The sequence below is a fragment of the Micrasema longulum genome, unplaced genomic scaffold, assembly GCF_059751315.1.
Source record: "Micrasema longulum isolate JH-2025_06_02 unplaced genomic scaffold, ASM5975131v1 h1tg001604l, whole genome shotgun sequence".
Classification (NCBI taxonomy): Eukaryota; Metazoa; Arthropoda; class Insecta; order Trichoptera; family Brachycentridae; genus Micrasema; species Micrasema longulum.
Window position 1 is genome coordinate 121,042 of NW_028278785.1, and position 8,146 is coordinate 129,187.

Sequence of the window (8,146 nt, forward strand, 5' to 3'; positions counted from 1 at the left end):
AATATCTTGGATGCAATAGACAACGATATTAAAAATCATAGACACTAATATACGATAAAGTACTTATCTGTCTAATTGAAAACGCAATGTCCTGGCGAATAAAGAAAAGAGTTCTGAGAGTAAAATATAATAATAATAATAAATATAGACTTCCGCTCGGCAGCTACTCTCAGGTAAAATTCAGAAAAAATAAATCGAGTTGACGGAGTATTATATTCCTTCTAAATGTAATTTTACGCTACAATATTTCATCGCAGTGTGCAAAGTGTGGTTTGGCTTGGAAATGAATATGCGTTAAAGAAAGATTATGAGTCCAACAGGACGAGACATTTTCATTAACAACAAGTCGAAGTGGTTGATGAATACATATATCTAGGACACAAAATTAAACTTAGTAAAGGTAACCAGATAGTGGAGTTATAAAAAAAATAGCGCTAAGTTGGGCTGCTTTCGGCAAACTAAAAGATATTTTTGAAAATAAAGAAGTCCCTTTATGCTTAAAAAGACAAGTATATGAATTGTGCATATTGCCGGTGACAACATATGGACTAGAAACCATGTCTGTAACAAAAAAAAGTAGCCAGAATTTAAAATGCACGCAACGATCCATGGAAAAATAAATGCTAGGTGTATGTCTAAGAGACAGAGTAAGAAATGAAGAAATAATGCGCCGAACCGGAGTCGTGGATATCATGGATCGTGCAGCGAAATTGAAATGGCAGTGGGCAGGGCACTTGGCGAGGCAAATGGCGATGGCAGGTGGACACCCAGAATAATAAAGTGGAGACCTTGGGCAAACAAAAGAAGTGTTAAAAGGCCACAGAAAAGACGGGTCGACAACATTGCCTCTATTGCCGGTAAAACGTGAATGATGAAAGCGGATGATAGGAAGGAATGGAGACGTTTAGAAGAGGCCGCCATCCAGCAGTGGAGAGAACAAGGCAGAAGAAGAAGAAGAAGAAGAAAAAAGTGTACCAACACCCAAAATATCAAAATCATCAAAAACAAAACCAATAAAATAAAAAAAATAAAAACCAACAAAAAGGGGAAAAAATGCTGTAATATTTTTACCTACCCGAAATTTTCTATTGCGAAACTTGGATAATCTGTAAGTCTTCTTTTTCTTCGTTTTTTATGGTCTTTTCACCTCTCAATTCCTGTGTTCTGGCCAGTGTTTGTTTTATATATTTACACATGAGTTAGTAATATAATATATACAAGTAAATAAGTGAGTATATAATGTAATATATACATGTAATAATATAACATATTTACAGCTTAACACCATTTATAACTAGTTATTTACATAGAATTTAAAATACATTTTTATTGGGGGGGACAGGAGAGTTAGAATATGAATAGGGAATGGGATATGAATATCAGAGAGGTCGGATAAGAAATCAGGATAACAATAATTTATGGGGCGTCCAAAAAAAATATGGTTTACATCTTCCTTATCAAGCTGATCGCAAATGCCAGATTCCCGGACATGGACTCTGAACAGGTGAGAACCATAATAAGTTAGACCGTTAGTTTAAATCAACCCAAGTGTTACTAGTGTCCTTTTAACCGTTCCGGGTATTAGGGGAGTAGGTATATATGGTCCCCCAGGCACCATATTTTTTCACCTACTTTTTTGATAATCATCATATTTATTGAATTCGTTTGCAAAATGTGTTAAAAATGCATCAAAATTATTAAAATGTTTTTTTTTTCAATTATAATATTTAAATATTACATACAAATAAGATATCGTTTCTCTAATTGGAGGATTGGAGAAACGAAAGAGAAGGTAATATAGAAGTCTAGGCATCTACAGGACTTATGACCTGTCATTGGCTGGTTTAAGTGGTTCTCTTTAATGTTCTTAATCTCTGTTGTAATATGTTAATGTTAACAGCTCCCCGGGGAGTTTAATCCAGTCCTTGTCTACAAAAATTTGGACCAATTCAAAATATTGTTAATTAAAAGTAGTTTTAAAGTATAAAAACATGTCAATGCAGCAGAGAAAAAAGAAAGAATAACGGGTATGGCGAGTAATCTTTAAATTTTGAAAAAACAATTTTTTTTCAAGATTTTAAACCAAAGGTAGTTGATAAAATTTCATTAAAACGATTTTAGCAGTAATACAAACATCAGTAGAGAAATTTGATTAAAAATAACAATATTAATGTATGTAATGTGAAGTAATTAATATAAGAGAAAAAGAGATCAACGGGAGTTTTATTCAAAAGTTTTCAATACACTATTTTGAAATAATTGTAATCCTGTATGATAGATATCTATATGGTGAAAAAGCTGTTAAAAGTGGAACACGATCTGTGTAAAAACAAATTCTAACAATAGTTCGTATTGACGCTAGGTACTCAAAAGGTTGGGTGATTTTGTAGGGCGCGTGATGGACATAGCATATTAATAAAGATAGTCAAGCATATTAATAAAGTTAAAAACGATTTATTATTATTATATTTTCATTACGTATAAACAATGCGATTTTAAATAAAAATTAGGTTAAGTTACATTTTGAGCATGCAAACGGTTTCTCGCCATAATGGTGTGTTTCAAACATTTCTTCATTGAGTTATTTACATTCTGGGCATACGAACGGATTTCAGCCAGTATGTATCAACATGTGTTGTTTTAAATGACTCTTCCGTCGTTGTATATTTACATTCTGAGCATGCGAATGGTTTATCACCAGCACCGTGTCAAAAAGTGTCTATCCAAATCACATATCCGTGAGGTAACAAAATTACATTTTGAGCATGCGAACGGTTTTACGCCAGTGTGTATCATCATGTGTTGTTTTAAAAGTATCTTTTGACGAGTTTTATAATTACACATCGAGCATCCGAATGGTTTATCGCCAGCATGAGTCAACGAGTGGCTCTTTAAATCACCTTTTTGTGAAGTAACATAATTACATTTGGAGCATGCGAACGGTTTCTCGCACGTATGTATCAACATATGATGTTTCAAACAACCCCTCTGACGAGTTACATATTCACACTCTGAGCATGCGAACGGGTTCTCGCCAGTATGTTTCATCATGTGCTGTTTTAAATTACCTTTCCGTCGAGTTGTATAGTTGCATTCCGGGCATGCGAACTGTTTCCCGCCAGTATGTATCAACAAATGCTCTTTTAAACAATCCTTGCGATGAGTTGTATATTCACACTCTGAGCATGCGAACAGTTTTTCTCCGGTTTTATGTGTTAACATATGCTTTTTTAAATTACTTTTACACAAAGTTGCAAACTTACATTTTGAGCATGCGAAAGGTTTCTCGCCAGTATGTTTTAAAATGTGCTGTTTTAAACTACTTTTTCGTCGAGTTGCATAGCTACATTCCGGGCATGCGAACGGTTTCTGGCCAGTATGTATCAAGATATGCTCTTTTAAACAATCCTTGCGACAAGTTGTATATTCACACTCTGAGCATGCGAACAGTTTTTGGCCGGTTTTATGTATAAACATATGCGTTTTTAAATTACTTTTACTCAAAGATGCAAAGTTACATTTTGAACATGCGAAAGGTTTCTCGCCGGTATGTTTTAACATGTGCAGTTTTAAATTACCTTTCCGTCGAGTTGCATAGCTACATTCCGGGCATGCGAACGGTTTCTGGCCAGTATGTATCAAGAAATGCTCTTTTAAACAATCCTTGCGACGAGTTGTATATTCACACTCTGAGCATGCGAACTGTTTTTCTCCGGTTTTATGCGTCAACATGTGCTGTTCGAAAATTGTTTTCTCTTGGATTGTATATTTACATTCAGAGCATGTAAACCGTTTCTTGCCAGTATTCTTCAACCGACGTACGTCGCAAGGTTTCTTCTGTCGTGTTTCGTTTTTACACTCTAGTAGTGGTTCTGCACTATGAGACGGTAGATGCATCCTCTCCACAAATAATGTTGTTGACTCAGTGTCTAAAAAAATAAAAAAATATTTTCTTTGTATAAAAATCATGCAAAATGTTGCACTCCCAGGAGTTGTTTCAGAACGAAACATAGTTATATAAAAGGTATTATAATAAATAACGCTAAATATGAAAATAAACAAGAGCAAAACCAAAGTAATGACTGTAGCCCGTAATGAGCAGCGAATGAATATAGTAATATCAGGAACAATTCTGAAAAACGCGAAAGGGTTTGTGTACCTTGGAAGCAGGATCACTTAGGATGGGAGAACAAAAAGAGAAGTCGACTGCCGCATACACTGAGCGAGGATTGCGTTTAACAAAAAATTAAAGATTTTTGAGTCAAATAATATCAATCTTAAACTCCAAGCAATTTGCCAAGACATATGTATGGAGCATATTGATGTACGGTTGTGAGACATGGTGCCTTACCGAAAGAGATAAAAAGGCCAGAGGCCTTTGAAATGTGGTGCTACAGAAAAATATTAGTAATTTTCTGGAGAAACCACATTACCAATGACGAAGTTCTCAGGAGAATCAAATAACGGAGGCACCTAATCTAAACAGAGGCGAGCCCAATGGATCGGCCACATTGTACGCCATGAGGGTCTCCTGCACGACATCATAGAGGGAATGGCTGAGGGGACAAATTGCAGAGGGCGCCCCCGACGGGAATATTTGGAGCAAGTGTGGAAAGATTTGAACTGCCTCATATATCGAGCTGAAGAGGGCTGCAGAGAATAGAGACCAGTGGAGGACGAGATGCAGGACTTTGCTGCAAATCAATCCCCAGGATTGATACTGCGAAGAAGAAGAACGCTTATTTTTAAGTACTGCGCATACATTGAGCCGAAAAACAAGCCACTGTCGTGGGCTATTCGGCACCTTTACATCAGCAAGTTCCCGGTAGTCCAACATCTGCACAAATACGAAATACACATGACAATAAACCAGATAATATATTCACCAAAACACCGTGTGGATATTATATTACTAATTAAATACGAATTGGCATGACTTGTTGCACAATTTAGATATACGTCCGAATGTGTAATTACATATTTTGCACAACGAATAAAGGGCATTCTGATTATTTAATTAAAATGAAGTATTATTAAAATATAAAGTATTAACTTTGTGGTCAAACATTTGACTAAATGTTATTAAATAATTGTATATAACCACTTACCGACTTTTCTATGTCTACCGGTTTTGAGACGTACCCGTCTCTTCGTTAAAATCTTACATACAAATAATAAATGGTAAAAAGTAAATAATATGGAAATATTTCACACTAGGCAAGCTTTGAAAAATAATGTTCCTTTGATCAATAATCAAACAACCTTTCAATATAGTCCTTCATACGATGTTCCACGGTCACTCTATCAAACCTATTAAGCTCACCCCCTCCCTCCATCCCTTCTACCTTTTTTCAACTATTTCTCAAACAACATAGATTATTTTCAGTGCATGTTTGTCCTAATCATTGCATGCGCTTATTGAAATGCATGTCGAGTTGGTTTTATATTTTTGTGCAACAACTATGGTGAAGGTGTATAGTGGGTTTTGCATGTTGGTTTAATTGGTGTCCTGACGAAGAGACGGGTACGTCCCGAAACCGGTAGACATAGACAACAATATTACATTTAAACTTTTTCACAATTTTATTCCGTCAATGGTAAAGAGAATGCAGTATTACTTACTAGAGTCACCTTCAGTGTTGCGAGAGGATTCCAAACATTCTTGTTTTATATCAGGGTGATCAATGTCAATTTCCGTAAAGATCGGTATATCAATTTCTATAGTATCAGTACTGGTCCCCAGTTCAGTCTTCACGTTAGCAACACCTGGCTCCTTGCTTCTGTAGGGACATGGCGTCCCTTCCTTAGCATGGACAATATTTTCTTTTACATCGCCAGTCCCCGGTTCAGATTTCACAGTATCAACACCTGGTTCCTCGCTACTGTAGGGACATGGCGTCTCTTTCCTAGCATGGAGAATATCTCCTTCTGCACCGCCAGTCATTGGTTCAGCCTTGACACTCACTGAAGCGATGTGTTCCATAGTGAAATACGAACTTCACGCTATATCTGAAGATTTACCTAAAAAAATGAACAGCGTATACAGATTATTTATTTTTCATCAAACCTCTTCGCGACAAATATTTGCATGAATATTTTCTCAGAATAAGATTGATCCAATCCGTATTTAACTAATAAAATAAAATAGGAAATCTAGGCGAAATACTTCACAGTTCTTGTGAATCTAGCAGGTACACTCTCTTATTTTTACTTTCTCACTCACTTGCATGAACACATGGAGACAATCAGTGGTAATGCATTGAAGATATTAGGATTTGTTCTGCGTACTGCCAGGGTTTTCGAAAATACCCGCGTACTAAAAACTCTTTACAACTCCTCGGTGCGAAGTAGACTCGAGAGTGGCTCGATGATTTGGGGGCCACATGAACTGAAGTACTCTGTTATGATAGAGAAAATCCAAAAGAAGTTTCTGAGATATCTCTACATGAGAGAGTGCGGGTATTATTCTCGGCTCTACTTGACCGAGTCTCCCCAGGGTATGCTCGGCTACAACAGTTTAGAGACTAGAAGGAATGTGTATTTGGCTACACATTTTTATCGATTGTTGCGCGGTATGATCGATAATTCTGAGATTATGATGAGCATTGGTCTGTATGTTCCTGATAATTACCTAAAACAGCGTCAGCATAGATCGTTTCATATTCCGATATACAGGAGCACCCTGCCGTTGGAAGGGCTACCGCTATGCGGAACAACATCGCTCTGGATATTGATCTGTTCTATGTATCCGATGGGGTTTTCCGGAAAAGGATTCTCCTACTATTTTGACAAGAGTCTCTTTACGTATTCTTTGTCTTTTTATATGTATGTCTTAAATTTTAAGTTTGTAATATTTGAACAATGTTTGATTATGTCCAAATGCTTGCAGACTGGCTGGATTTCATCCCTAGGGAGTTGTTCATATTTAAATTAATTTCAACATAGAGGGAAAACATTTTTGAGAAGGGAATGTGGAAGTCTAGGCATTTACAGGGCTTATGGCCTGTCATTGGCTGGTTTAAGTGGCTACTTTACACACTGTGTAACATTCACCATTCTGCCCATGTTTGAACATCCACATTTCCTCAACTCTTCCATCTGTTGACTTTTGTGAAGTAAAAGAGCTGAAACCTTTCTGTATGTATCTACCGATCGACTGCAAAGCCGGCTCCTTTAACATCTCGATACATACACCCGGAAAGATAGTAAAACAGATGGAAAAAATGTATCAACTTAATTATTTTTTCAGAGTGGTAATTTTCTGACGCCTATAATCTGTGTCTGACGCCTAGATACTATTATTTGTTAATAGGACATCTAGCGACATTATTTTCACATCTAGGCGTTCGTTTTATTAAAGTGACAGTTATGTCGGAATTTAGTTCGACTTCAAAATTGACTTATTTTTAAAAGGCTTTTAAGAAAAAAATGCCAACTTCAAAACGATCAAAAATTTCAATAAATCATAATTAAAGGAAAAATACTCGGTCGGACAAAATTTTTGACACTTTTAATGCGTGGATAAACGTATCTAGGGGTTCTAGAACCGTTGGTATAAAATGATGTACTTACATCAAAACTCGATGGTGGGGGTATCGTTAGTGTACCTTAATTATCGGTCGGAAGACTTTTATCTTCAACTATGACGTCATACTGAAGCTTTGTCATTTTAGAGCGTAGATATGTGTACCGTGACGTACGCTTCCCCATGTTTCATATCGATGTACCTACACAAAACTTGAAAGTGGGGGGTTGGTATTATATCTTTATAATCGCTAGAGAGAATTTATCTTCAACTATACCGTTAATGTAAAGGTATGACGTCTTTATCTTCCCATTATAATCGAGGCTCTGGAGAAGTGAACAGGGTGTAAAACAAACAGACCTTTTATATATCTACTAGTTCAAAAAGCCTTGGCAGAGAGCCATCGCGAATTGAGGCACGACATTAGATGCAATAGACGTTTGCTTCTCGGCCTGTTGGCTAAGATCAAAGTTTAGAGTTTGTTCTTATCAGCTTAATATTTGATAGATGCCGCATTCTCGCTGTTTTATTATACTTATGTCAAAGGTTCATTGAACCGTAAATACATTTGTATAAACGCTCGTTTCGGTTCCATATAAATTGTTTACAAACGAAAACTTC

At 36.4% G+C, this 8,146-nt stretch overlaps 1 pseudogene; it reads left to right on the forward strand.

Moving 5' to 3' along the window:
- The first annotated feature begins 7,964 nt into the window (after nucleotides 1–7,964).
- On the forward strand, nucleotides 7,965–8,146 carry LOC148274702 (U2 spliceosomal RNA; annotated as a pseudogene).